General features: G+C 46.1%; 2 long non-coding RNA genes across 2 annotated transcripts; both read right to left on the bottom strand.

Moving 5' to 3' along the window:
* Positions 1–737: 737 nt before the first annotated feature.
* On the bottom strand, positions 738–1,459 carry LOC124659841. Its single transcript, XR_006989720.1, has 3 exons — positions 1,207–1,459; positions 1,007–1,091; positions 738–919 (listed from the first exon to the last, which is right to left on the bottom strand). It is a non-coding gene; the product is annotated as an uncharacterized LOC124659841 (long non-coding RNA).
* A 16,787-nt stretch (positions 1,460–18,246) lies between these two features.
* Positions 18,247–18,891, bottom strand: LOC124660104. The gene is made up of 3 exons (XR_006989794.1): positions 18,724–18,891; positions 18,524–18,608; positions 18,247–18,436 (listed from the first exon to the last, which is right to left on the bottom strand). It is a non-coding gene; the product is annotated as an uncharacterized LOC124660104 (long non-coding RNA).
* Positions 18,892–27,184: the final 8,293 nt, after the last annotated feature.

Raw genomic sequence — 27,184 nt, 5'->3', positions numbered from 1 at the left:
ACCCTGCAGGGGTGCCCAAATGTGCCCACACGCACAATCAACCCAACCGCTTGAGGTAACAAGTGGAAGGGGCACGTGACAAGAACGCAACTTAAGGATAGCATGAGGGAGAAGGCAAAATAAAATAGGTGAGCGACTCCTACAGGGACAAGAGTATAGGGAAAAAGTTTGCCTGTTAAAGCTTGCCGAGGAACATCCGGAGGTCTTGTCGTATCTCACAACACCACTTCGTGATCCTAGCCGGGAAAAAGCAAATGCTGGAACACACAACGCAACTACGGATAAAGATGTTCCAGCATGATCAAATGCAAGCATGCATGACATGGCAGATATGATGCGATGCAACTTATCCATTTAAGCGGAGTCGGAATCCCGGACAAACAATTATTAGGTTCGAGTTATTTATCTACCCCGCATATTAAATGTTTTTAAGCATGGCAATACATGGCATGGGTGAGCTACGCAATTTAAACGGAGCGGAAAACCATATACGGCAATTCCCAAATACCCCGCATATTATGTATTAGATGTGATGCAAAATAACACGACACTACATGACAAGATGCAAACATTTATATACATGACATACTTAGATTCATGAGATTTTTCTGATTAGAATAGATATATAGTTTAGACTTATTGTATTTTTATCAATCCAAAGATATGCATTACACCGTTTGCAAAAAGAATAAAACAGAGACAGGAGACTTGAGCCGGACCTTGGAGCATCGCTGATGGAAAACAGGTCGGCCTCGAGGCAGGGCCAGAAGCAGCGACAAAAAGGCAGGCACATTTGTCCTGGCAAGGTATTGATCCCTGCCTGCTGCTAGCTAGTGCAAGCAACGTAGACACTAGACTGATGCTACGTTTGTTGTGATAACTGGAGGCAGAAACATTGAGACATGGCATGAATTGATATCTGTACAGATAAAAGAAGATTTAGAAGATGCTTCCGACGGGATTTAATTGCACTCAGGTTGCACACTAGAAGGATCAAGGAACGGACCAGATCGGCTACCAGGCAGCTATTGAACAGATGGAGACACGCAGCAAACTGTAGCTTTTCTGGACTATGTAGAGACCTGGCGAAACTGAAGCAACATTGGGTGGAGGCAGACACAGATCAAATTAGCAACAAAAGGGTGCCCATATAAGCTCGATTGGGATTAGATCAGAATCTCACAGTAGAGGGACTAGGTATATTACCACTAGGCTGCTCGTTTGGATGCTGAATGACATGAGCCAGGACACTTATTGAACCAGACGAAGGTGCAAACTGGAAGCTGCACGCCAGGATGAAGATGGAGCTTGACCTGCTACACAGCGGCCGGCCGGCGAGCACGGAACTGACGACATGGGGCGAACCGGGACGAGCGCAAGGGGCGCCGGATGCAGAACTTCGCGGGCAACCAAAAGGTCGCTGACTCGGCACCGGAGTACCCCCATACTGCGCCGGCGATGAGACCCTACAGAGAACAACGGCGGTCAACGCCGCGAGCATGATAGGAAGGACGAGGGAGACAGTGGAGAGCTCCAGGAGGCGCAGAAACTCACCACGAAGGCGCAGGTGGGGTCGGAGAGTCCGGACGAGGTCTGGAGGCGAACAGGACCGGCCGGCTGCGACGAAGTCGTCACCGGCGAGCTTGGACAGGCGGACTGAAACGGAGACGGCGTCGACGATTCCCAGCGCCCTAAGTAGGTCTCTTAGCGCGAGAAGAACCGGGGCGACGAGGTGGTTCCATCCCGCTGCTTGGCCTCGCTCGGGGAGGCCCATGTCGGCAGGGCGACGGCGATCTCTCTGGCGAAGTTCTCTGAACTTTTAACTTTAGTTTTCTGTCTTCTACTCTATCTGATTCTTGTACAGCGCCAAGGGAAGGGAAAAGCAGAGCGGCGGCGCTGAGGAGGGAAGAGGAACTAGGGTTCGATCTGGGTACTTCGGTGAGGATTAAAGAGAGGAAATGGAGCAGGTGAGGAGAGAGCTCGGTGGAGGGGCTCAGGCTGTCACGCAGTGCTCGTGCAGTCGTGAAGACAGACAGAAAGAAGTGAACGTGGTTGTTGGACCTGATCAGGTGGCTTCTTTGTTTCTCTTCTCTTCTTCTCAAAACTTCTGCCTTCTTCTTTTTCTCACAGATTTGGTAGGAAACAAAAAGGGAAAGAGGAAAGTTTTGAAAGGATTTTTAAACATTGGCACTATTTTAAAATCTAGGTATTTGATTTATAGATAAAGAAAAGAGAAAGGAGGCAAGGGTTTATTTTTCAGAGAACTATTTAGTATGCAACTTTGAAATACTGGAACAAGATTTAAAAAATAGTTTTTCAACATATCCAAAATAATAATATTTTGGGTTTATTATTATTGAAATAAGATAAGGGAGATAGGGTTTTAATAAAAATAATTTCCTTGAAAGTTTTTATAAAAACATGCAAGGTGATTGATGCCATGATTATGCACAAAAAGAAAAGAACAGGCAAATCTAATATGGGGATATTCCTGGGTCGCTACAATCGACACCACTAACAAGGAATCTCGCCCCGAGATTCCACGTCAACCTAAGGGGGAGTTGGTTAAACTATCGGGTCTTCATGCATCGTGTAGATCATCGCGACACCACTAACAAGAAGTCGTTGTTCCGCTGTCGATGAAGCGCTTCTGTTGAGATCCTCCGAAGATCGGACCTAATAGGTGAGGGGCAAAGATCGTCAAACCCACGTCGAAACCTAAGACTCGGAGAAACTCGGATAAGAGAGAAGACCCAAAATGCGCAAAGGTAAGAGGAGAAAGAATTTAGGTAAGGAGAAAATTAAGAGCTAATCAGATCTATCCAATGAATTTTAGAAAATAGGTTTTGGACTCTCTAAACTCAACTACCGTTGGCAAGGTTATCCTAAAGGCTGGACTAGTGGGGTATCGTCAACCTGATGCTCTGATACCAACTTGTGACGCCCCAAAACCGGTACCATGAGGATCCCAGCGAATCCGCCGAAATCCGCACGATATCGATTCTAGGATACGCACCACCAAGTGCCTCGTACACGCCGAAGCATGCACGCGATGCGGGTGGAATCAATCACGAGCGGTAACATTACAACAGGATTACAATAGAGCCCACAAGAAACAGATATATTACAACAACGACTCCAACGAGTCAAGAATACAAATAGATACATACAAAGATCCAAATCATACAGAAGATCAAATACATCCGAGTACGGACAAGATACAAATTTGGACTAAGAGTCCTAAAGATAACCAGTGGCGTCCATAACCCTGCCCAGGCCAAGCCGGAAGGGTAACCTCGCTAACGTCGTCTTCATCGAACATATCTTCATACCTGCCCGGTTATATCCCGTAGAAGCAGCAATAAGTACGGGTTCGTACTTAACAAGACTTCAAGACGTATAAGCATTCGTCAACCGGTCGTCCTTTGTACTTGAGGCACGCAGGGGACTTAGAGGACGCAAGAGGAACGTCATAGGCAATATGGTGGGGTTAAGCGGCAGCGCGCAAGCACTAAAAACCTATAAAGACACTCTACAACAGTCGTCTATCAGAGAAGGTGAGCGCACAAGCTAGCAGTTCTATACTCTGCAAACATAACACAGCCAATGCATTCCCCCTTCGCCAAGAAGTACTTACAAAGGCACTCACACGGTTGTCAAGTTTTAACCATTTATTATTGAAGTTATACTAACTTACTACACAAGTTATTATGATTGAAACAACAGGTGTAAGTACTATGGTCGAGTCATACAGCTCCAAGTCGTCCATAACCGCGGACTGGGCTTATCGATAAGATGTAACCCTGCAGGGGTGCCCAAATATGCCCACACGCACGATCAACCCAACCGAGCAAAGGAAAGATATCACGACACGCACTCTCCTTCACGACAACAATGTCCAGGAAGCCACCTAACTAAGTTGAACCCGAATCGAAGTCCGGTCGAATCTCCGAGATGGACCTAGCTGTTTGCGCTTACGGCTTCCGAGGGTCAAAACACACACTGGGGCGAATGACCCGCTTCAGCATCGATAAACGAACGTACCGCATCCTATACGTGCATACCAGAAACAAGGGATACAAGGCACCCAGGGGCTTCCCAAAGTAAATAAGTAACAAGCTGACATGCACGCAATAACAAATGGTAAAACATTACGAACTAGTTGTGGCCACTGGACAAAGCTGTAGATTCCGGCAGTGGTCGAGGGGAGATCCATAGGCATACCCACGTGTGGTTAGAGCGCTCAGTCTCGGAACAGATTGACATAGGCATCCCAAATGGGCCTGCCGAATATAGTACCCGGGGTTTATTGAAGGTCCACTACCCGAAGAATAAGAAGATTCGGAAGCCCAAGATGTATTTAAGGAAAAGATAGAGTTGTAATAGGAAGTGTTATTTGTAATCCGGCGGGATGAGTTAGAAACCGTCCCGGACTACGTAACTTGTACAAAACGAAACCCTCGGCTCCACCTCTTATATAAAGGGGAGTCGAGGGACGAGAGATCATCGAATCATTGTCCGCAAACCCTAGTTTTCATATTCGTCGAGTACTTTTCGGCTGAAACCTTCGAGATCTACTTGCCCTCTACTTCTAACTAAACCCTAGCCTACAATCCATAGGCATTGATAAGTTAATCCCTTGTCAATTGGCGCCGTACGTGGGAATTAGAGGCGTAAGGATCCGATCTCGATGGCACGTTCAAGATCTTCGACATCGTCAACCGGAAGCAACACTATGGATCGAGGTAAACGGATCGCTGCTTGGTCTTGTTGATTTTGTTCCTCACCCACCCTCCCGTTTGGATGCATATGCGTATGCGGCGGAGCCCTTGGAGATGACGTTCGGAAGGTTCCACTTTCGCGTCGAGAAGGAAGGATCGTATCGTGTCGAAATTCCGATTTCGTCGGGATCGTCGGCGGTCGATTCGATTTTTCAAGCTATGCATCGTCAAGCTGAGTCAGAAGAAGAAACTTCGGCAACACGTTACGTCAGCATCAGAACAAGAGAGAAACTCGCCAAGATCTTCAGTGACACATCGTTTGAGTCATCTGCGGACTCATATATAAGCGATGGCTCAAGTGATGTCGACAGTTACGACTTCATCGACAAATCCATCACATTGGGCAAGGTCTTCATCAATCTCAACAATGATGTCACCAAACCCAACATAGATCTGAGTACAAAATATCATCAGATTTATGCTATCGAAAATCAAGAGGAAACATCGGAGGCTTTCGACGAGTTGGGAAATCCTTTTGTCGATCCCTCAGATCTAAGGAGAGGTATGGGCACTAAATATGTCGGGCCCACACCACGCGTCGAGTTCAACTTCCACGGGCAGCACTGGGATAGAGCGGCAAAAGCCCTAGATGGTTCGGAACCAATGACGACAACGGCTACGGCTCAAGAGCTGCAAGCTTATCAATATAGGCTCGCACGAACTGCCGAGAAATAGAAAAACGAGACAGCTGAGTTGAACGGGAGAAAGGAGGCGGCTTACGCATCCGGCGGGAGAAGGGCGGATCTAAGTGGACAATCTAGAGTTTCGGGTGATAGCCACAGGGAGGCTCGGAACGAGAGGAAGATCAAGGTTACAACACATACCCGAAGCGAAAGAGAGCACTTGGTTCAAAACCTCGACATGTCTTTTATGTCGATAGATACAAGAGGAAATATTATCCCTAAGACACCGGAAGCTGGGTATATGGCGACACAAGCTTACATCCTTGCATCCGGACCACCCCGGGAGATCCAAGGGAAACATTATACAACATGGCGTTAGCGGGGGTTGGAGCTATGGGGACGGCGTTCGTAGCAACGCCTCCCGAAGGAGCGGCAAGGCAAAATAGTCCACGACCTGCGGCGGCAACGGCGGCAGCTCCGGAAGGACCAAGTGGAGCAAGAGATACGGGAGCACAAGCAAGGGTCGATAGAGCGAGGCAAAGCGAGAAGAGATCATCGGCGGTCCCGGAGCTTAATGACGAGGATATGTGCGGTCTACCGTGCTTCACGAGAAGAGTCCGAAAAACTCGAGTCCCCTCGGGATTCAAGTTACCCGATCACTTCAAAAAGTTCGACGGCTCTGCAAGATCCGGAGGACGGCTAATTGATTACCTCGAGACGGTGAAGCTAGCTGGAGGAACTAGAGCAACAGCCATGCAAAGTATTCGGGTGCACTTAAGTGGAGCCGCACGATCTTGGATCAAAAAACTTCCGCCGGGATCCATCGACGAGTTGGGAAAGTTTCGAGGACATATTCGTCAAGAACTTCGGGTCCACGTGCAAAAAACCTGCGTCGTTAGAAGAGCTGAGGGCATGTCGACAAAAGCCGGATGAGTCAATGAGAAAATATATCCAAAGGTGGAACATCATAAAAAACTCGGCGAGAAAATATATCGACGAGAGAGCAATAGATGCGTTTGTCGCGGGAATTAGGCGTGGAGATTTTGTCGAGGATTTGGGAAGGACCAATCCAAAAACGGTATCCGCGTTGATGGAGATAGCAAATAGATGGGCGGACGGAGAAGACGCTGTCCACAATAAACGACACGAGTCGCCCGAGGAGGACCGTGGTCGAAATTATCAATCGAGGCGACGATTTCCTCGGCGGTATCGGAACTACGACGCTCCAGGGCAAATTTCGGCTGGATTCCGAGCCAGCGCAGGAGGAAATAATAGAGATGATTATCAGAGAAGTAATGAGCAGAGAAGCGACAATAGAGACGACTCCCGCAATAGACAAAATAGTGGGCCGAGGTTTCCAAGACCTTTCGTGTCCCCGAAGAAATGCTGAACGGACCGTGCCGGATGCACTTCTTCCTCGACGGCAATGGGAAAAGACGGTCGGGGCACCTGCGAGAAAGACTGTCGAAATTTTCGAGCAATGTTCGGATGCGCGAGAAAATGCTCACGCTCGAGCGGCACGAGAGAAATCCTCGGGAGCCCGGGAGCGAAGTTCACCTACCGCCACCTCCCGCGATTACGAGAGGACAATCGACACCAGCTCGGAATAGCGGCAGCACTTGCACCACCACCCTATGTTGATCCTAATTCCAACGGAGCGGTGTCGATGATTCGGAAGGGAAGGCCGTCCAATAGAGCTCAAAAAGTAATCTCGCGACGAGTGTTCATGGCGAGAGAAAATGCCTCCACCAACGGTTGAGTACCTCAATTGGTCGGGGCAAGACATCGGCTTCACCATAGCGGACCACCCGCAACAAGTTCCTCGACCGGGGCGGTCGGCACTTATTCCGCCGGCGGTTATCGCGGGATTTGACGTTTCTCGAGTATTCATAGATGGTGGCAGCGGCTTAAACCTTATGTATGCGGATACATTGAGGAAGATGAACATATCCTTAGCAAACACTGAAGCCAACGGACACAAGGTTCCACGGCATCACACCGGAGAAACCAAGTTACCCATTGGGGAAGATCAACCTTGACGTTCGGTTTGGAACCCGAGAAAATTATAGAATCGAGAAGCTGGAGTTTGAAGTCGTGGATTTCCCATCGCGGTACCACGCTTTGTTGGGACGACCAGCATACGCTAGATTTATGGCGGTACCACACTATACATACCTGTTATGGAGATTGCACTGGACCCAAGGGACCAATCACGGTCAAAGGGAGTTTCGCCTTAGGCGATAAGTGCGACAAGGATTTCCATCGGTTATCGAAACCTTCGGGATGCAAGCTGAATACTTGGCGTCGAAAAGCATGACCGATTACGACGTGCGCCGGACGTTGGAAGGCCAAACAAAGAATCAACTTTCAACACGAGAGAAAAATTCTAAGGAGGTGCGGATTCACCCGACGGATCCAAAAAGACGACATCCATTGCAAACAACATGGATATCGCATAGGAAAGCGCGCTCGTCGAGTTCCTCCGTGAGAACTGGAAAATCTTCGCATGGTGTCCAGCTGACATGCCGGGAGTACCCGGGGAACTTGCCGAGCACCACCTAAATTTGGATCCAACGGCGAAACCAATCGAGACAACCTTTGCGGCGTTTTTCGGAACCAAACCGCGAGCCATGCTTTCGAGAAATAAATCGACTAGAGGAAGCTGGTTTTATCGGAGAGATATCTACGAAGCCACATGGGTAGCTAACCCGGTGATGGTGCCGAAGAAAAACACGACGAGTCCTTCGCATGTGCGTCGACTTTACGTGTCTCAACAAACATTGCCCTAAGGATCACTTTCCCCTCCCAAGGATCGATCAAATCATCGACTCCACGGCGGGTTGTGAACGTCTTTCCTTTTTGGATGCATACTCTGGTTATAACCAGATCAGATTAAAAGAAGATGATGAAGCCAAAACAGCGTTTATTACACCTTACGGCGTGTTTTGCTACAAGACAATGCCCTTTGGTCTAAAAAATGCGGGAGCAACATATCAGAGGATGATGCAGAAGTGTTTAGCAACACAGATCGGGAAAAACGTGCAAGTATACATTGATGATGTCGTCATAACGTCAAAAAAGGGGGCAACGCTGATCGAGGATCTCAAAGAAACTTTTGACAACCTCGACAAATTCTGCCTCAAGCTGAACCCGACGAAGTGTTCTTTTGGCGTCCCGGCGGGAGAACTTACGGGGTTTCTAGTTTCGGCAAGAGGGATTGAAGCAAATCCCGACAAAATACAAGCCATAGTAACAATGAGGAAGCCAACGAAGTTGAAAGAAATACGACGACTAGCTGGGCGAGTCGCGGCTTTGAGCAGATTCGTCGCCGGGTTAGGAGAAAAAGCGTTACCATTTTATGCGCCGATAAAACAAGGAGATAAATTCCGGTGGAACGAAGAGGCCGATAGAGCTTTCGAGGATCCGAAGCGAAAAATCTCGACACCACCAATCCTGGTGGCTCCAAAGGAAAAGGAACCTCTCTGTTGTATATTGCGGCCACACCTCAAGTGGTTAGCACGGTGTTAGTTGTCGAAAGAGAAGAAGAAGGGAAAATCCATGGAGTGCGGCGGCCGGTATACTTCGTGAGCGAAGTCTTGTCGCCCTCAAAACAAAGGTACCCTCGGTACCAAAAACTAGCATATGGAGTGTTCACGACGGCACGAAAATTGCGCCACTATTTTTCGGCACACCCGATCATAGTGGTCAACGAAGCTCCCTTGTCAAATATCTTGAACAATCCGGAAGCTACGGGTCGTGTCTCCCTTTGGGGAATAGAACTTTCCCCTCGGGACATCACGTACGAAAAAAGAAAAGCAATAAAGTCGCAAATACTGCCGGACTTCATCGCGAGTGGATGGAGTTGCAAAATACGGGACCTCCGGATTTGTCGAGAACCTGGACTATGAACTTTGATGGGTCCAAGAGACTAGAAGGGGCTGGCGCAGGAGTAGTACTCATATCACCTGAAGGCGACAAGTTGAAGTACATCCTTCGGATGACGTTCCCTAACGCATCTAACAATGAAGCAGAATACGAGGCTCTCATACACGGGATGAAGATGGCGAAAGCCTGCGGAGCAACTCGATTAAAAATCTTTGGCGATTCACGGTTGGTAGCTCGGCAAGTTATGAACCAATGTGACGCGGTCAATGATAGCATGATGGCATACAAGGAGGTGTACAATGAGCTCGAGAAGTTATTCGATGGATGCGAAGTAAATCATATTAGTAGATTGAGCAACGACGAAGCCGACGTTCTTGCAAACATCGGGTCGCGGTGCCTTGCGGTCCCACCAGGTGTATTTTGGGAAGAGATAACAGAGAGATCCACTGAGTCGACAAAATCAAAAAAGAAGGAGAAGAAACCCTCGGGGGCTACCAAGGAGAAGCAAGAGGAAGAAGAAGAAGAGCAAGACCTGGTCATGGTAATACGGATACCGTGGATGCAGCCATACATATCATATATACTCGGGAAAGAAATACCCGACGATCCGGTCGAGGCAAGGCGAGTAATTCGACGCTCCAAAGCTTTCACGGTGGTTAAGGGAGAATTATATAAGAGAAGTATTTCGGGCGTCTTGCAAAGGTGCGTCACACCGAAGAAGGAAGAATAATTCGAAGGATGTACACGAAGGAATATGTGGCCACCACGCAAGTAGTCGAGCTATCGCAGCCAAGGTTTTTCGGGCGGGATTCTGCTTGGTTAACGGCAATTGAGGACGCTAAGGACATAGTACGAACTTGCGACGCGTGTCAAAGGTTTGCCGCAAAACCTCACTCTCCGGCGAGCGAGCTAGCACCAATACCTTTGTCGTGGCCCTTTGCACAATGGGGACTCGATATGGTGGGCAAGTTACACAAATCGTGGCCGGGAGGAAAGGAATACATGCTAGTAGGCTGTCGACAAATTTACAAAGTGGATAGAAGCGAAGCCGATAAATTCACCGGACGGAGCATCTGCGGTAAAATTCATAAAAGGCCTCGTCTTCAGATTTGGAGTGCCCCACGGCATCGTCACGGACAACGGCGGCAATTTCACATCCAATGAATTCAAAGACTATTGCAAAGAGGTGGGTATCAAGCTGAACTTTGCGTCGGTTGCACATCCTCAAACCAATGGGCAAGTCGAGAAAGCCAATGGCATCATACTGCAATGGCATCAAGAAGCGCTTGTTAGGACCACTAGAAAAAGCTCGACATACACGGCACGAAGAACTACCAAGTGTGTTGTGGAGCATCCGAACAACACCAAATACGGCGACACGAGAAACTCCGTTTTTTCGGTTCATGGAGCGAAGCGATGTGCCAATAGAGATAGAGCACAACTCCCCACGCGTCGCGGAGTATGACGAAGAGACGTCGAGACAAGCGCTAGAAGATGATGTCGACGCACTTGATGAAGCTCGAGATGAAGTACTATCTCGGGTAACCAAATATCAACGGGACTTGAAGAATTACCACGGTCGACGTTTGCGGCCAAGATCTTTTCGGGTGGGCGACCTAGTTCTTCGGCTCACGCAAAAAAGTCATGAAAAACTCGAGTCACCATGGCTTGGCCCTTACATCGTCACGGAAGTAATCGGAGGAGGGGCATACGGGATAAAGGACAAGAAGACGGGGGTGGAGGAGCCAAACCCCTGGAACGTGGCGCAACTTAGGCGGTTCTACGCCTAGAGTCGAAATATAGTCCTTGTAAAACTTCAATGTACTTGAAACGCCCGCGAGTTTTCAGACGCACTCTTTTCCTTTTTCGGGGCACCGAGTGGGGCCGGAGAAGGTTTTTAATGAGGCGGGCTCGCGGTGCTGCAATATAATAAAGATAGTGGCTATATCACCTTTCTTCTTTATCGACATGACCAAAGTCATTACTCCGACGAATTTCAAATATAGTTCATCGACAAAAGAAAAAAAAAAACCTTGCCTTGGTATTCAAATACCTCGTGAGTCAATAAAAATACAAAATAGTACTCAATAAAAGCTCGGGGGCTCATATTCGCCTTAAATATATAAATGCCTTGGTCCACAACCTCGCAAATATACAAATATAGTAAAGAGTCACCGAAACACTCGGGGGCTAGACAAATATAGAAATATAATGGTTGCTTTACAATATAGTCATGGATTACAAAGAAGAAATATCTACAAGAAGAAAATAACTAGTCTTGATTCAGTATGTCATCAAGAGTAACTCTGTTCTCCTCAGGAGCAGCACCAAGAAAATCGGCATAATGGCCATCGGCAAAAAAGTCGGCATCCATCCGAAGCAGGTCCTCAATCATTTCTGCGGCTATAGGCGTAACCTTCGTGTTAATTCTATCAACACCAACTCTCCGACGTTTTACCTTTTGGTGAACCTTCTCGACAACTTGGGTAAGGTCAAGCTTCGAGTGGCAGATCTGGAGCATGATAAGAGCAAACCTGGCACCAGCTACCAGTTGTGCTTTGACAAAGTCGTGGATACTGTGAGCATCCTTGAACCTTTCCATCAATTCAGGAAGAGTTTTTGGTTGGACATTCCGAGGAAACATGGAGTTGTAAACCATGGATAAGGTTTTGGTACGAAGTGAAGGAAATCACGGGTTTGAGAGGTGCGATCTTGAAATGCGGTAATTTGGCGGGTCCTCTCCGGAGTAGCCCAAAACAAAGAACCATGGTCCAAGGAAAGATTAACAAGGAGGTTTGTCCTAGCGTTTACCCTCTCTTCCTCGGCGGCAGCATCAATAAAGGCACCTATCAAAACAACGAGGGGAAACCTTTAAGAGACAATAGCATGAAGATGAAAGATATCACAGGATGAGACAAACATACCCGACATATCTGCACTGGCTTCATTCATTAAGTCAAGCATGAAATTTTCTCGAGTGACCGCCTTTTCAGCCTCGGAAGCAGCAATTTCTTTAGCAGCCACGGCCTCGCAAGCTTGCTGAAGGGCAACTTTTTCGGCTTCAGATGACTTACGAGATTGCTCCATCATCACAAGTGTTTGCTTCTTCGCATACTGAAGTTGTTGTCGAAGTTCATCCAATTCTTGCGACAAGGTATCATCGACAGGTGTAGTATCAGTAACAGTTCTCTTCGCGCGGGAAGAAGGCGAAACATTGGAAGGAGTGGAAGTTGGAGTATAGTTATCGAATATCAACTGAAATTTAAACAGGACAACATCAAATGGCAGGCAAAGATAGAAGTTCTTCATTAATCTCTTGGGAATAATTACAAGGGCATTACAGTGGAGCTAAGGAAATACGTGTCACCAAATGACTACTTCGGCGACAAGAGCAAAAGAAGCAAAAAGAAAAACAGAGGCATGCAACTAGACCTCCGGCCTTGACGAACTAGGAGTCGACGCTGGTTTAATCCCAAGATAGGCCAAGATCTTCTTCGTGTTGGGCTTGGCTGCCTTCATCAGTGATCGCCATCTTGATTGCTCAATCTGCTCGGTGTCGCCAACTTTCATCCAGTCAATAGCCTGTCCACTATCAGCAACCAACGCGACAGTGTTCTCAACGGCAACCTTCATATTTTCGTGGCGCACCTTCAGTCCAAGATCTTCCGGTGTATTGAACATCTTGGCAAGGTCGAGGAAAGTTGCAGGCTCCTCGTTCTTCGGGAAGAAGTAGGGGAACAATGCAGACAACACTGCGTTAGCATTCGACACACCTTCGCGAATCTCGGACCCATGAAGCTCCAGATAGGAAAGTGCGTCAAGGACAGGGTCATTGACGAGATTCGTCGAGATTAAAATCCTGGTTTGTTTGGGCTGTCAAGGAAACAAAGCATTAGTGAAAAGACAAGAAAACAACGATCCCCATAAAAACAAAAGAGATCGGCAAACTTACTGAAAGTACGGCGATTACTGAGTTTTCGGGCGCTTGAGGATTCCTTCTTCACGAGAAGCTTGCGCAGCCTTGTGCTCATCTAAGGCAGTTATAGCATCCTCAAGTTTCTTCTGCAATTCCTCGACACCAGCGAGTTTTGCCTTAGCTTCGTCAGCTTCGGCCTTGGCTTTGCTAGCAGCAAGGTCGGCTTTCTTACGAGCCGTCTCACTTTGCTCAAGTTTTCGAGCAAGTGTCTCGGCACGTTCGTTAGCCTCTGTAAGTTTCTCTGTCGAGATATGGAAAAAAGATAGAAGAAAGATCAAAAAATAGCGACAAGCAACAGGAATAAAAAGTCAAGGAAAAATAGCAAGTACAAAAGTCGTTACCTTCGGCTCTGGCGGCATATTCACGGTACCCAATAAATTGGGACCCGATGCGAAGAAGCTCTTTGATCATTGGCTGTTCAAACATCAAAAGAGCAGAGTTGAAACATCGGCATGAAAAAGAGAGTGAAGATGCGAAAAGATAAAAATAAAGAAAATATAGATGTCGACAAGCTTACATCATCAAAGAGCAGAGTCGACGAACTGCCTAATTGAGGGGCAGGTTCAACAATCTTTTCAACCCTTGCCCTTTTTGGTGAAGGAGCAAGGGGGCTTGATGGTGGAGTAGTGGTGACGACGTTTTGTTGAGGAGGCGACGTTTCATCTCCTTCAACTAGCGTGTCTGAAACAAGTACGGTACGTGACGTGCTTGTCCGAGGAGCCACGTCAGTAACTGGTACTTCTTCTTCCTCATCACTATTGAACAAAAAATCGACAGTATAAAAAGCAAGACAAGATAAATATTTCGAGTACAAAAAAAAAGGGGGAGAGATAAATGTCGACTTACGAGCTGATGAGGGATTCAACATAAGGATCATAAGCTGCCTTCGGATGAGAAGGAACAACTTCTTCAGCCTTAGAAGTGCCAGAATCCTCGGCATTTTTCCTTTTCCTATTGTTCTTTGGAGAAACAGCAGGAGGAAGGGATTGCGTCGACTCAACGGCTTCGGACTCGGCTTCTTTTTCATGAGAAGCCGCAGATTTGTGAGAACCCGCGACTTCACTTTCGAGAACGAGAAGAGCCTTGAGTGTCTTCGGCAACGATGGCCATTTCTTCGACTTCTCCACCCTCGGGAAGAGGAGGAAGGGAAGTCATAGTAGGATGGTTACGTAAAAAATAATAATGACAAAAGGAAAAATGAAGAGTTGACAATACAATGAGATGAAGAGAAAGTGCGGAACGGGATAAAAAACTCGGGAAGACAAAGTACCTTGGGGAGTGGATTGGTGGAGCTGTAAGGTTCCACGCGACTTGAGGAAGGAATTGGGTCTTTGCCCAGGCGAGAAAGTCTTCGAAGCAACTTCTCGAAGTCCTTGGTGGAAAGATCACCGGAGATTCTGTTGGCATCATTTTCACCAGAGTACGTCCAAAGGGGATTTTTGCGAGCCTGAAGAGGCTGCACTCTAATCTTAAGGAAGTAGGCAGTGATTTGAACACCAGACAGCTCCTTGCCTCGAGTGTTTTGAAGTTGACGAATACGAGACATGAGTGCCTCTGTCGCCTTTTTCTCTTCCTCAGAAGCTTCGACATCCCAAGAACGGCGACGTTGAATTTTGGCATTTCCGTCGAAAGGAATTATGTTGTGCTCAACGGAGTTGGCGCTTTCTTCGTGAATGTAGAGCCACTTTTTGCGCCATCCTTGGACAGAATCAGGAAACTTGACATCGAAATAGTCGACATCGGTACGAACACAGATAACAACGCCACCGATGTTATAAGTGACGTTGTGGGAGCCATTGCGGCGAAGGCAAAAAATGCGCTTCCAAAGAGCCCAATTGGGAGCGACTCCAAGGAAGCATTCGCAAAGGGTGATAAAAATAGAAATATGAAGGATGGAATTGGGGGTCAGTTGGTGCAGCTGAATCCCATAAACGAAAAGAAGGCCGCGGAGGAAATCATGGATTGGAGGCGAAAGGCCGCGGATTAGATGGTCAACAAAACTAACCCGGTACTCCATTGGAGGATTGGGGTAGCTTTCTTCGCTAGGAAAGCGGATGGCATCCTCCTTCTTCATAAGGCCGAGCCTCTTCGGCATGTTGGTATCTTGGTTGGAGATTTTCGATCTCTCCCACTCAAGATCCTCGGCGGCCATCTTGGATTCCGGAGTCTTGTGGCGAGTCAAGCGCGCGCGCGGTGGCATCAACGGCAATGGGCGAGCAATGTATGCGAGTGCGGGAAACTCGGAGAGAGTTGGGCGCCAGGGAAAGTTTTGCGAAGAGGAACAGGTGAGCGGCGCAAGCGAGGGGATGAACGGAGGTTGAAGACAGGTTTATATAAGAATTGGGTGAAGCAGTGTGCCGTTGGATGAGGAAATCGTGTGGTGAGAATAGATCTTCTAGATACAAGGGCAAAAAAGTATTTTTACTGAGATAGGCGTTACCGTACGTGCGCCAGAAAAAGCGGAGGACGTGTGTCCCCCACTTGCACGACGTGTCAACGTGGTGGGAACGATGGACCCACAAGGCAGGAAAAACTCGACCATTAATAGAGTTGAAGAAAATTTGCCAAGGGAAAATATGTCGACAAGAAAAATAAAAGGAGAATGGCGACAGGATGAGTTATTTGCATACTTCGGGAGCCTTTGGTCAGAAACAAGTTTTTGCCCAAATGCTCGGGGGCTACTTCGACAGAAAGTAAAGTTTCGACTATGGCAAATATAGAAATTGTGGGAGCCTACAACCAAGCACAAGTTCTTGGCTGTAGCCTCGGGGGCTACTCCCATCGGGAGCGCTGTTCGCGCACCCGATAGATAAAAAAAAGAAAGAAGAAGAAGAAGAAGAGAAAGAGTTCATATCGGGAGATAATGGCAATACAGCGACAAGGTGGACTAAAATGTTGAGCCTACAACCAAGCACAAGTTCTTGGCTGTAGCCTCGGGGGCTACTCCCATCGGGAACGCTGTTCGCGTGCCCGATGAAATATAAAAGGAAAAAAAAAAGAGAAGAGAAAAAGAAAGATAGAACAGCAAGAGAGTATATTTCGAGTTATAATTAACTCTACATATACTCCCATCGGGAGATTAATATAAGTCATATTTGACTCGATAAAATGTGCCATTCCAACAGCCGGAAAAGCACTCGACAATATATTCTCGAACGCCAAAGTTGCGATCAATTTCGAATGCCGCAAATTTGCGAAGGTAAGACCCCGGATCTATTCTCGCTGGGCGTGGCATCGCCGAAGACTGCGCTACTGCTACTTTTATCCGTATCAACGGATACGAAGAAAAATCCTAACGGACGCGTTAGGTACTCGATAAATTTGGCCGGGACTCGACGGAATGGTAAGACCTTAAGCGGCACCTGTCGAAGTTTACACCGGTATCCCGAGATCATGTCCGGGGACGTGATTTTGAAGTAGGTTTTTGCGGATTGCCACTAGAGCGGTTAACTAGTACCTGATCCGTCAGATGAACTAGCCCCAACTACCAATATCCCTGTACAATATAGAATTTTATGAAAAGAAGTATAAAAGTTAGAGCTTTCGAATAAAAATAAACAGTGGAGATTTTCCCTGACTCTATGATTCAAGCAAAATCTCGGGGGCTACTGACATAGGCATCCCAAATGGGCCTGCCGAATATAGTACCCGGGGTTTATTGAAGGCCCACTACCCGAAGAATAAGAAGATTCGGAAGCCCAAGATGTATTTAAGGAAAAGATAGAGTTGTAATAGGAAGTGTTATTTGTAATGCGGCGGGATGAGTTAGAAACCGTCCCGGACTCCGTAACTTGTACAAAACGAAACCCTCGGCTCCACCTCTTATATAAAGGGGGAGTCGAGGGACGAGGAGATCATCGAATCATTGTCCGCAAACCCTAGTTTTCATATTCGTCGAGTACTTTTCGGCTGAAACCTTCGAGATCTACTTGCCCTCTACTTCTAACTAAACCCTAGCCTACAATCCATAGGCATTGATAAGTTAATCCCTTGTCACAGATAGCAAGAACTCGGGTCCTAAGCTTTAAAGAAACACAAGTGAGCCATCACAAAACGATCAGCTGACCCACCGATGCCTCCGCTTAATAAGTATTAACTAGTAACCATGATACCCTCAACAGATATAACCATAAACCATGTGTCATGATTCCCCAACAGATAAACCGATAACATAGCGATAACGGTAACACGATATAAACAACACTAGCATGCACTACGACTCGCAAGGCAGACCCGATAACCAAACAACAGCTGTAGGAGGTTGGTGGTTGGTGGTGGCAATATGGGCTGCTTGAGGTAACAAGTGGAAGGGGCACGTGACAAAAACGCAACTTAAGGATAGCATGAGGGAGAAGGCAAAATAAAATAGGTGAGCGACTCCTGCAGGGACAAGAGTATAGGGGAAAAGCTTGCCTATTAAAGCTTGCCGAGGAACATCCGGAGGTCTTGTCGTATCTCACAACACCACTTCGTGATCCTAGCCGGGAAGAAGCAGATGCTGGAACACACAACGTATGCAAGTCTTACAACTACGGATAAAGAAGTTCCAGCATGATCAAATGCAAGCATGCATGACATGGCAGATATGATGCGATGCAACTTATCCATTTAAGCGGAGTCGGAATCCCGGACAAATAATTATTAGGTTCGAGTTATTTATTTACCCCGCATATTAAATGTTGTTAAGCATGGCAATACATGGCATGGGTGAGCTACGCAATTTAAACGGAGCGGAAAACCATATACGGCAATTCCCAAATACCCCGCATATTATGTATTAGATGTGATGCAAAATAACACGATACTACATGACAAGATGCAAACATTTATATACATGACATACTTAGATTCATGAGATTTTTCCGATTAGAATAGATACATAGTTTACTTATTGTATTTTTATCAATCCAAAGATATGCATTACACCGTTTGCAAAAAGAATAAAACAGAGACAGGAGACTTGAGCCGGACCTTGGAGCATCGCTGATGGAAAACAGGTCGGCCTCGAGACAGGGCCAGAAGCAGCGACAAAAAGGCAGGTACATTTGTCCTGGCAAGGTATTGATCCCTGCCTGCTGCTAGCTAGTGCAAGCAACGTAGACACTAGACTGATGCTACGTTTGTTGTGATAACTGGAGGCAGAAACATTGAGACATGGCATGAATTGATATCTGTACAGATAAAAGAAGATTTAGAAGATGCTTCCGACGGGATTTAATTGCACTCAGGTTGCACACTAGAAGGATCAAGGAACGGACCAGATCGGCTACCAGGCAGCTATTGAACAGATGGAGACACGCAGCAAACTGAAGCTTTTCTGGACTATGTAGAGACCTGACGAAACTGAAGCAACATTGGGTGGAGGTAGACACAGATCAAATTAGCAACAAAAGGGTGCCCACTTAGGCTCGATTGGGATTAGATCAGAATCTCACAGTAGAGGGACTAGGTATATTACCACTAGGCTGCTCGTTTGGATGCTGAATGACATGAGCCAGGACACTTATTGAACCAGACGAAGGTGCAAACTGGAAGCTGCACGCCAGGATGAAGATGGAGCTTGACCTGCTACACAGCGGCCGGCCGGCGAGCACGGAACTGACGACATGGGGCGAACCGGGACGAGCGCAAGGGGCGCCGGATGCAGAACTTCGCGGGCAACCAAAAGGTCGCTGACTCGGCACCGGAGTACCCCCATACTGCGCCGGCGATGAGGCCCTACAGAGAACAACGGCGGTCAACGCCGCGAGCATGATAGGAAGGACGAGGGAGACAGTGGAGAGCTCCAGGAGGCGCAGAAACTCACCACGAAGGCGCAGGTGGGGTCGGAGAGTCCGGACGAGGTCTGGAGGCGAACAGGACCGGCCGGCGGCGACGAAGTCGTCACCGGCGAGCTTGGACAGGCGGACTGAAACGGAGACGGCGTCGACGATTCCCAGCGCCCTAAGTAGGTCTCTTAGCGCGAGAAGAACCGGGGCGACGAGGTGGTTCCATCCCGCCGCTTGGCCTCGCTCGGGGAGGCCCATGTCGGCGGGGCGACGGCGATCTCTCTGGCGAAGTTCTCTGAACTTTTAACTTTAGTTTTCTGTCTTTTACTCTATCTGATTCTTGTACAGCGCTAAGGGAAGGGAAAAGCAGAGCGGCGGCGCTGAGGAGGGAAGAGGAACTAGGGTTCGATCTGGGTGCTTCGGTGAGGATTAAAGAAGAGAGGAAATGGAGCAGGTGAGGAGAGAGCTCGGTGGAGGGGCTCAGGCTGTCACGCAGTGCTCGTGCAGTCGTGAAGACAGACAGAAAGAAGTGAACGTGGTTGTTGGACCTGATCAGGGGAAGCAAATTTGGTGCAAATGAGCACTATGCTCTCAGTTTTTAAAATATAAAAAAAAACTGAATTTCTACATTTCAAAAAATCATCACATTTATGCACGAAATTGGTTCTTGTGAAATTGAAGATATTGATGTGGTTATTCGGCTGGCTAATAGAGAAACTATTTCTCCAATTGGTATTGTTCAAGATGTGGAAGTTCTATGCGGTAAGATTAAATATCCTGCTGACTTTTTGGTACTTGGTTCTGCTGCTAGTAAATATTGTCCTATCATTTTTGGTAGACCTTTTCTAAATACTTGCGGAGCTATTATAGATTGCAAGAAAGAGAAAATTTTGACTAAATTTGCTGGTGAATCTTATGAGTTTAACTTCTCTAAATTTACCAAAACTCCTTATAAAGCTGATTTGCCTAATAATGATTTTAAAGTTGAACAGTGTGCATCTATTGTTCTTGCTCCTAATAATCCTTTGCAGCAACATTTGGAGAATAGTGAGAGTGAAGTTTTTAGGGAAGAAAGAGATGAGCTTGATGAAATTTTTCTTCGCCAACCTATTCTTAAGCATGATTTACCGGTGGAAGATCTGGGTACAACACCACCACCAAAGGAAGATCATGTCTTTGATTTAAAACCGTTGCCTGATAATCTTAAATATGCTCATATTGATGATAAGAAAAATATATCCTGTTATTATTAGTTCTAAGCTTACAGAGTTTGAAGAAGAAAGGTTATTGGAAATATTGAAGAAACACCGAGGTGCTATTGGCTACACTCTTGATGACTTGAAGGGGATTTCTCCTTCTATTTGCCAACACGCCATTAATATGGAAGATGATGCGAAGCCTGTTGTTGAACCTCGGCGTCGTCTAATTCCTAAGATGAAGGATGTGGTAAGAAATGAGGTATTAAGACTTCTTGAAGTCTGGTATTATATATCCTATTGCTGATAGTAGATGGGTTAGTCATGTGCATTGTGTTCCTAAGAAAGGAGGAATGACTGTTGTGCCTAATGATAATGATGAGCTCATACCTCAAAGAGTAGTTGTAGGGTATAGAATGTGCATTGATTATCGTAAAGTTAATAAGGTTACTAAGAAAGATCATTACCCTTTGCCTTTTATTGATCAAATGTTAGAAAGGTTATCTAAAAATACTCATTTTTGCTTTCTTGATGGTTATTCTGGGTTTTCACAAATTGTTGTTAAAACTAAGGATCAAGAGAAAACCACTTTGACTTGTCCCTATGGAACTTATGCTTATAGACGTATGCCTTTTAGTTTATGTAATGCTCCTGCTACTTTTCAAAGATGCATGTCTGCTATTTTTCATGGCTTTTGCGAGAGTATTGTAGAGGTATTCATGGATGATTTTTTCTGTCTATGGGAATTCTTTTGATAATTGCTTGCGGAACCTTGATAAAGTTTTGCAGAGATGTGAAGAAACTAACCTTGTTCTTAATTGGGAGAAATGCCACTTTATGGTTAATGAAGGAATTGTATTGGGACATAAAATTTCCGAGAGAGGTATTGAAGTTGATAGAGCTAAAGTTGAAGCAATTGAGAAGATGCCCAATCCTAGGGATGTTAAAGGTATTCGTAGTGTTCTTGGTCATGCTGGGTTTTATAGGAGGTTTATTAAAGATTTCTCCAAGATTTCAAAGCCTATTACTAATCTTCTTCAAAAAGATGTACCTTTTGTTTTTTATGATGATTGTAAGGAAGCTTTTGAAACTCTAAAGAAAGCCTTAACAACTGCTCCTATAGTTGAACCTCCTGATTGGAATTTACCATTTGAAATTATGTGTGATGCTAGTGATTTTTCTTGCTGTTCTTGGACAGCGAGTAAATAAAAAATTGAATGTTATTCATTATGCTAGTAAGACTCTTGATGCTGCTCAAAGAAATTATGCTACTACTTGAAAAGGAATTGTTAGTTGTAGTCTTTGCTTGTGATAAGTTTAGATCTTATATTGTTGATTCAAAAGTTACTATACATATTGATCATGCTTGCAATTAGATACCTTATGCAAAAGAAAGATGCTAAGCCAAGGCTTATTAGATGGGTACTTCGTTGCATGAATTTGATTTACATATTGTAGATAGGAAAGGTGCTGATAATCCCGTTGCTTGATAATTTGTCTAGATTGGAAAATATTGCTTATGATCCTGTTCTCGTTAATGATAGTTTTCCAAATGAACAATTGGCTGTAATAAAGGTGAGCTCGCGAGACAGTCCTTGGTATGCTGATTATGCTAACTTTATTGTTTCCAAGTACTTGCCTCCAACCTTTTCAGCCCAACAAAGGAGGAAATTCTTTTATGACTTGAGGCATTATTTCTGGGATGATCCACACTTATATAAAGAAGGAGTGGATGGTATTCTGCGAAGATGTGTTCCCGAATATGAACAACATGAGATATTGAGTAAATGTCATGGTAGTGCTTATGGAGGACATCACGCCGGAGATAGAACCGCGCAAAAGGTTCTACAATCAGGTTTTTATTGGCCGACTCTCTTCAAAGATGCAAGGAAGTTTATCCTATCTTGTGATGAATGCCAAAGGGTTGGTAATATCTCCAGACGCAATGAAATGCCTATGAATTATACTCTTGTTATTGAACCGTTTGATTGTTGGGGATTTGACTTCATGGGACCTTTTCCCTCTTCGGAAGGTAACACTCATATACTTGTTGCTGTTGATTATGTTACTAAATGGGTGGAAGCCATACCTACAAAAAGTACTCGATGGTGAGACCTCTTTAAGAATGCTTTTAGATATTATTTTTCCTCGATTTGGAGTTCCTAGATATATTATGACTGATGGAGGTTCACATTTTATTCATGGTGGTTTTAGAAAAACTCTTGCTAAATATGGTATTAATCATAGGATTGCTTCCGCTTATCATCCTCAAACTAGTGGGCAAGCAGAATTATCAAATAGAGAGATTAAATCTATCTTGGAAAAGACTGTTAATAAAACTAGAAAGAATTGGGCTAGTAAATTGAAGGATGCACTATGGGCTTATAGAACTGCTTATAAAAATCCCATGGGAATGTCACCTTATAAAATGGTTTATGGAAAAGCTTGTCATTTACCTTTAGAACTAGAGCACAAAGCTTATTGGGCTATTAGAGAATTAAATACTAAACTTGCCGGTAATAAAAGGTTGTTGCAATTGAGTTCTCTAGATGAATGGAGAAGTGAAGCTTATGAAAATGCTAAACTCTTTAAAGAGAAAGTTAAAAAATGGCATGATAGAAGGATTATCAAAAGAGAATTTAATATTGGGGATAAAGTCCTATTGTATCGGTCTCGTCTCAGATTCTTTGCAGGGAAATTACTCTCGAAATGGGAAGGACCATATGTTGTTGAGAAGGTGTATCGTTCAGGAGCAATTAAAATTAGCTCTCTCCAAGGCAATGCTACACAAGTGGTGAATGGACAAAGACTCAAGCATTATATCTCAGGTGGTTCTTACAATGTAGATGTTGATATTATTCGAGTGGAAACACCGGAGGCCTTCATCAAAGGACAAATTGACGATCCGCGTAACTCGACTTTGAATAGGTAACGATGCTCGGTAATAAAAAGTTCGCAAATTACTTTCTGAACAATGTTTTTGCTGTTTTTGGAAAATATGAAGAATTACGAGATCGAAACGGAGTGGAGGAGACGCACGAGGGCGTGCCCCCATAGGCCGGCGCGGGCCCCAGCCAGGCCGCGCCGCCCTATGAGCTGGCCGCCTCGTCGCCTCTTTCCGACTCTGGTTCGACCTGGTACTTTCCTTATGACATAAAAGTTCCTGCTATATAATCCCCCGGACCCCTGGAGGTCCGTATATCGTTTTCTCGACGTGTTTTGTTTCGAGCTGTTTCTGCCAGGATTTGCTTCGGATCTAGAGCCATCATGTCTTCGTCGGAAACTCCGAAGGACAGCTCCTGCAAGGACGTTGACAACTTTTACATGGAGGAGCTGAGGATGCACCCCAAGGAGTTGCTACTCGTTGAGGGAGAACTGCAGATCAAGGATGTCCAGGGTCCTAAAGGAGAAGGAAGCTTGGAAGACAGGATGGAGAAGCTAGAACAAGAGGTCTTCAAATACAAGAAGATGGCTGAGCGTGAGGTGGATATCTTCCACAAGATTGTGTCTGAACTCATTCCTGAACACGAGAAGGAAAGCGCAAAGCTATGGGGCGACATCCTCTCACTTCACGACACCACCAACAAACTCCAAGCTCAACTCTATGACGTTCAGAATCGAAACTGTGAGTATGAAAACAGGTTTAAACACATAAGCCATGCTGCTAGTTTCAGGATTCCCGAGACCAAGATGTCGTTTGTTGATGGAGAGCCTCTTCCTTGGAAGTCTGATGACGGGAATTCATCACCATCGTCGAAGGAGTAATTCATCATCGGTATTAGCATCCCCTTGGTTTGTTCCAAGCTTGGGGGAGTGCCGCGGTATCACATCATCACTATCTTTTACTTTTTACTGTCAAGTAGTGTCATATCATGAGTAGGGAAGTTATCATATAAGATGGGTTGCAGTTTGGAAGTATCTCTCCTTTAGTTGGTTGTCTATGTATCCCTTGGTGTGAGTTGTCGTTATGGAATATTAATGAGAAGTCTTATCATTTACATATTGCACACCTGTTGGCGTCCGAAACCCACCGGCGAGTTACGGCTGGCAACACGAAGAGCCGGGAACAACCTAGGGCTGCGGCTGGCCCTGGTCCCTCCGAGCGACGGCCCGCAAAGCTCCTGGTACGCACATCCCGATGCTGGTGCAAGGGCGTGCCACCTGATCTATACCTGATCAGGAAGGTGATGGATTTGCTTCGCTAAGTTTCCTGCATGGCATACACGTAAACATTAAATACGAGCCTCGATCGGCTCTCAGGTTGTCCCGTGAATCGGCTCAAGGAGCCGATCACCCATGACTCGTATAGGGTTTACGATTGCATGGTGGTCCTGCTTGATCAATATGAAGCTAAAACGACCTACGACGATTTAGGGTTTTCACCACATAATCGGAACATCCTACTCGTGATTGAGCACGGCGGCCACGCACGGTGATAATAAACCGACCCTAGACAAGGCCTAAAAACCAACGTTAAGTTGATCCCGGAACATCTTGTCTAGGGTTAGCAAACTACACCCTACGCGCTACTGGATCATTCAACCCGTTTGTAAGGCCTAACTATGTAGATATTAAACTAATCCTTGAGGAATCAAGGAGCAATCATAACTGATCGGATCTACTAAACAATGATCAAGCAAGGTGCCGCCCTTACACCTAAGAAAGGTGTAAGGACGGCTAGACGTCCAAGGGTTGCATGGACGGAAGCATGTAGCACAGTAGAACAATGCTAACCCTAACACATCTATGATAACTACGTTGCTCGCCATCAAAAAGGCTTCAGTACGAGCAACGCATGAATAGCGAATAAACGTATACTGCCTAGATCGCAAGATGCGATCTAGGCAGCATGATGCTTACCCGGAAGAAACCCTCGAAACAAGGGGTCGGCGATGAGCCAAGATTGGTTTGTGATGAACGTGATTGTTGTTTTTTTCAATAACCCTAGATACATATTTATAGTCCGTGGACTTTCTAACGTGGGAATAATCCCAACCGTGTACGAGCCAAACTCTAACTAACCGACACGTATCCTACTATATTTACAGATACAAGGGCAAACTGCCCAAACTTCGTGTGCAAGGCCGGTTCACGTATTTCTTCCATGTATATTCTTCAAGCCCTATCTTGATCGCGGCCCACCTCTAATCCGGTCAAATTCTGGTGATAATACATGCCCCCCTGGTTTTGGAATTGATAATTCCAAAATCACTCTGCTTTTTCTTCGTCGGGTCATGTCGTGGCAGAGCAGAACCGTCGCAGTAACCTTCATCATGATGCCTTGCCTTCTCAACTTCTCTGCAAGATTTGATAGCTTTAGCATCACTTCCTCGGAAACTGTAATGGCATTAAATTTCCACTATGCTCCCCCTTATTTAACCGTGCCGAACGATTCGCCTCTTCATCCCCCTCCTCTGTTCTAGCTATCGGCACCAAAAAAACCCTCTTTCCCTGTAGCAATGTCTTCCTCTTCCTCCATCTCATCAAGCCTTTCTTTCCAATCTTCTTCCTCGAGTTTGCAGGACTGGGACTTCGACTTTGTGCCAGATGGCCCACCCGAGGCCCTCGTCGGGTCAGATGGTGACCTGCCCCTAACCGATGGGGAGGACGACCTCCAGTTCCTCATCGAAGGGGAGCTGGAGAGCGAGAGCGAGGACGACCTCCACTCCTGGGCGAACCCCACCTCTTCCGACAAGGCGGAGGAAGAAGAAGAAGAAGAAGAAGAAGAAGAAGAAGAAGAGGAACAGGAGGAAGAGGAGGAGGATGACTGATGGCGTGTATTTCACACGTTCGTTGGGCAACCCCAAGAGGAAGGTATGATGAGCACAGCAGCAAGTTTTCCCTCAGAAAGAAACCAAGGTTTATCGAACCAGGAGGAGCCAAGAAGCACGTTGAAGGTTGATGGCGGCGGGATGTAGTGCGGCGCAACACCGGAGATTCCGGCGCCAACGTGGAACCTGCACAACACAACCAAAGTACTTTGCCCCAACGAAACGAGTGAGGTTGTCAATCTCACCGACTTGCTTGTAACAAAGGATTAACCGTATTGTGTGGAAGATGATTGTTTGCGAGAAAACGGTAGAACAAGTATTGCGGTAGATTGTATTTCGGTAAAGAGAATTGGACCGGGGTCCACGGTTCACTAGAGGTGTCTCTCCCATAAGACGAACGGCATGTTGGGTGAACAAATTACGGTTGGGCAATTTACAAATAAAGAGAGCATGACAATGCACATACATATCATGATGAGTATAGTGAGATTTAATTGGGCATTACGACAAAGTACATAGACCGCCATCCAAGCTGCATCTATGCCTAAAAAGTCCACCTTCGAGGTTATCATCCGAACCCCCTCCGGTATTAAGTTGCAAGCAACGAGACAATTGCATTAAGTATGGTGCGTAATGTAATCAACAACTACATCCTTAGACATAGCATCAATGTTTTATCCCTAGTGGCAACGGCACAACACAACCTTAGAACTTTACATCACTTGTCCCGAGTGTCAATGCGGGCATGAACCCACTATCGAGCATAAGTACTCCCTCTTGGAGTTAAAAGCATCTACTTGGCCGGAGCATCTACTAATAACGGAGAGCATGCAAGATCATAAACAACACATAAGCATAACTTTGATAATCAACATAACAAGTATTCTCTATTCATCGGATCCCAACAAACGCAACATATAGAATTACATATAGATGATCTTGATCATGATAGGCAGCTCACAAGATCCGACAATGATAGCACAATGGGGAGAAGACAACCATCTAGCTACTGCTATGGACCCATAGTCCAGGGGTAGACTACTCACACATCACACCGGAGGCGACCATGGCGGCGTAGAGTCCTCCGGGAGATGAATCCCCTCTCCGGCGGAGGTGCCGGAGGCGATCTCCGAGGATCCCCGAGATGGGATCGGCGGCGACGGCGTCTCGGTAATGTTTTCCGT

This window comes from Lolium rigidum, chromosome 6, assembly GCF_022539505.1.
Source record: "Lolium rigidum isolate FL_2022 chromosome 6, APGP_CSIRO_Lrig_0.1, whole genome shotgun sequence".
NCBI classification, from domain to species: domain Eukaryota; kingdom Viridiplantae; phylum Streptophyta; class Magnoliopsida; order Poales; family Poaceae; genus Lolium; species Lolium rigidum.
This window is presented reverse-complemented; position numbering and strand designations above follow the sequence as displayed.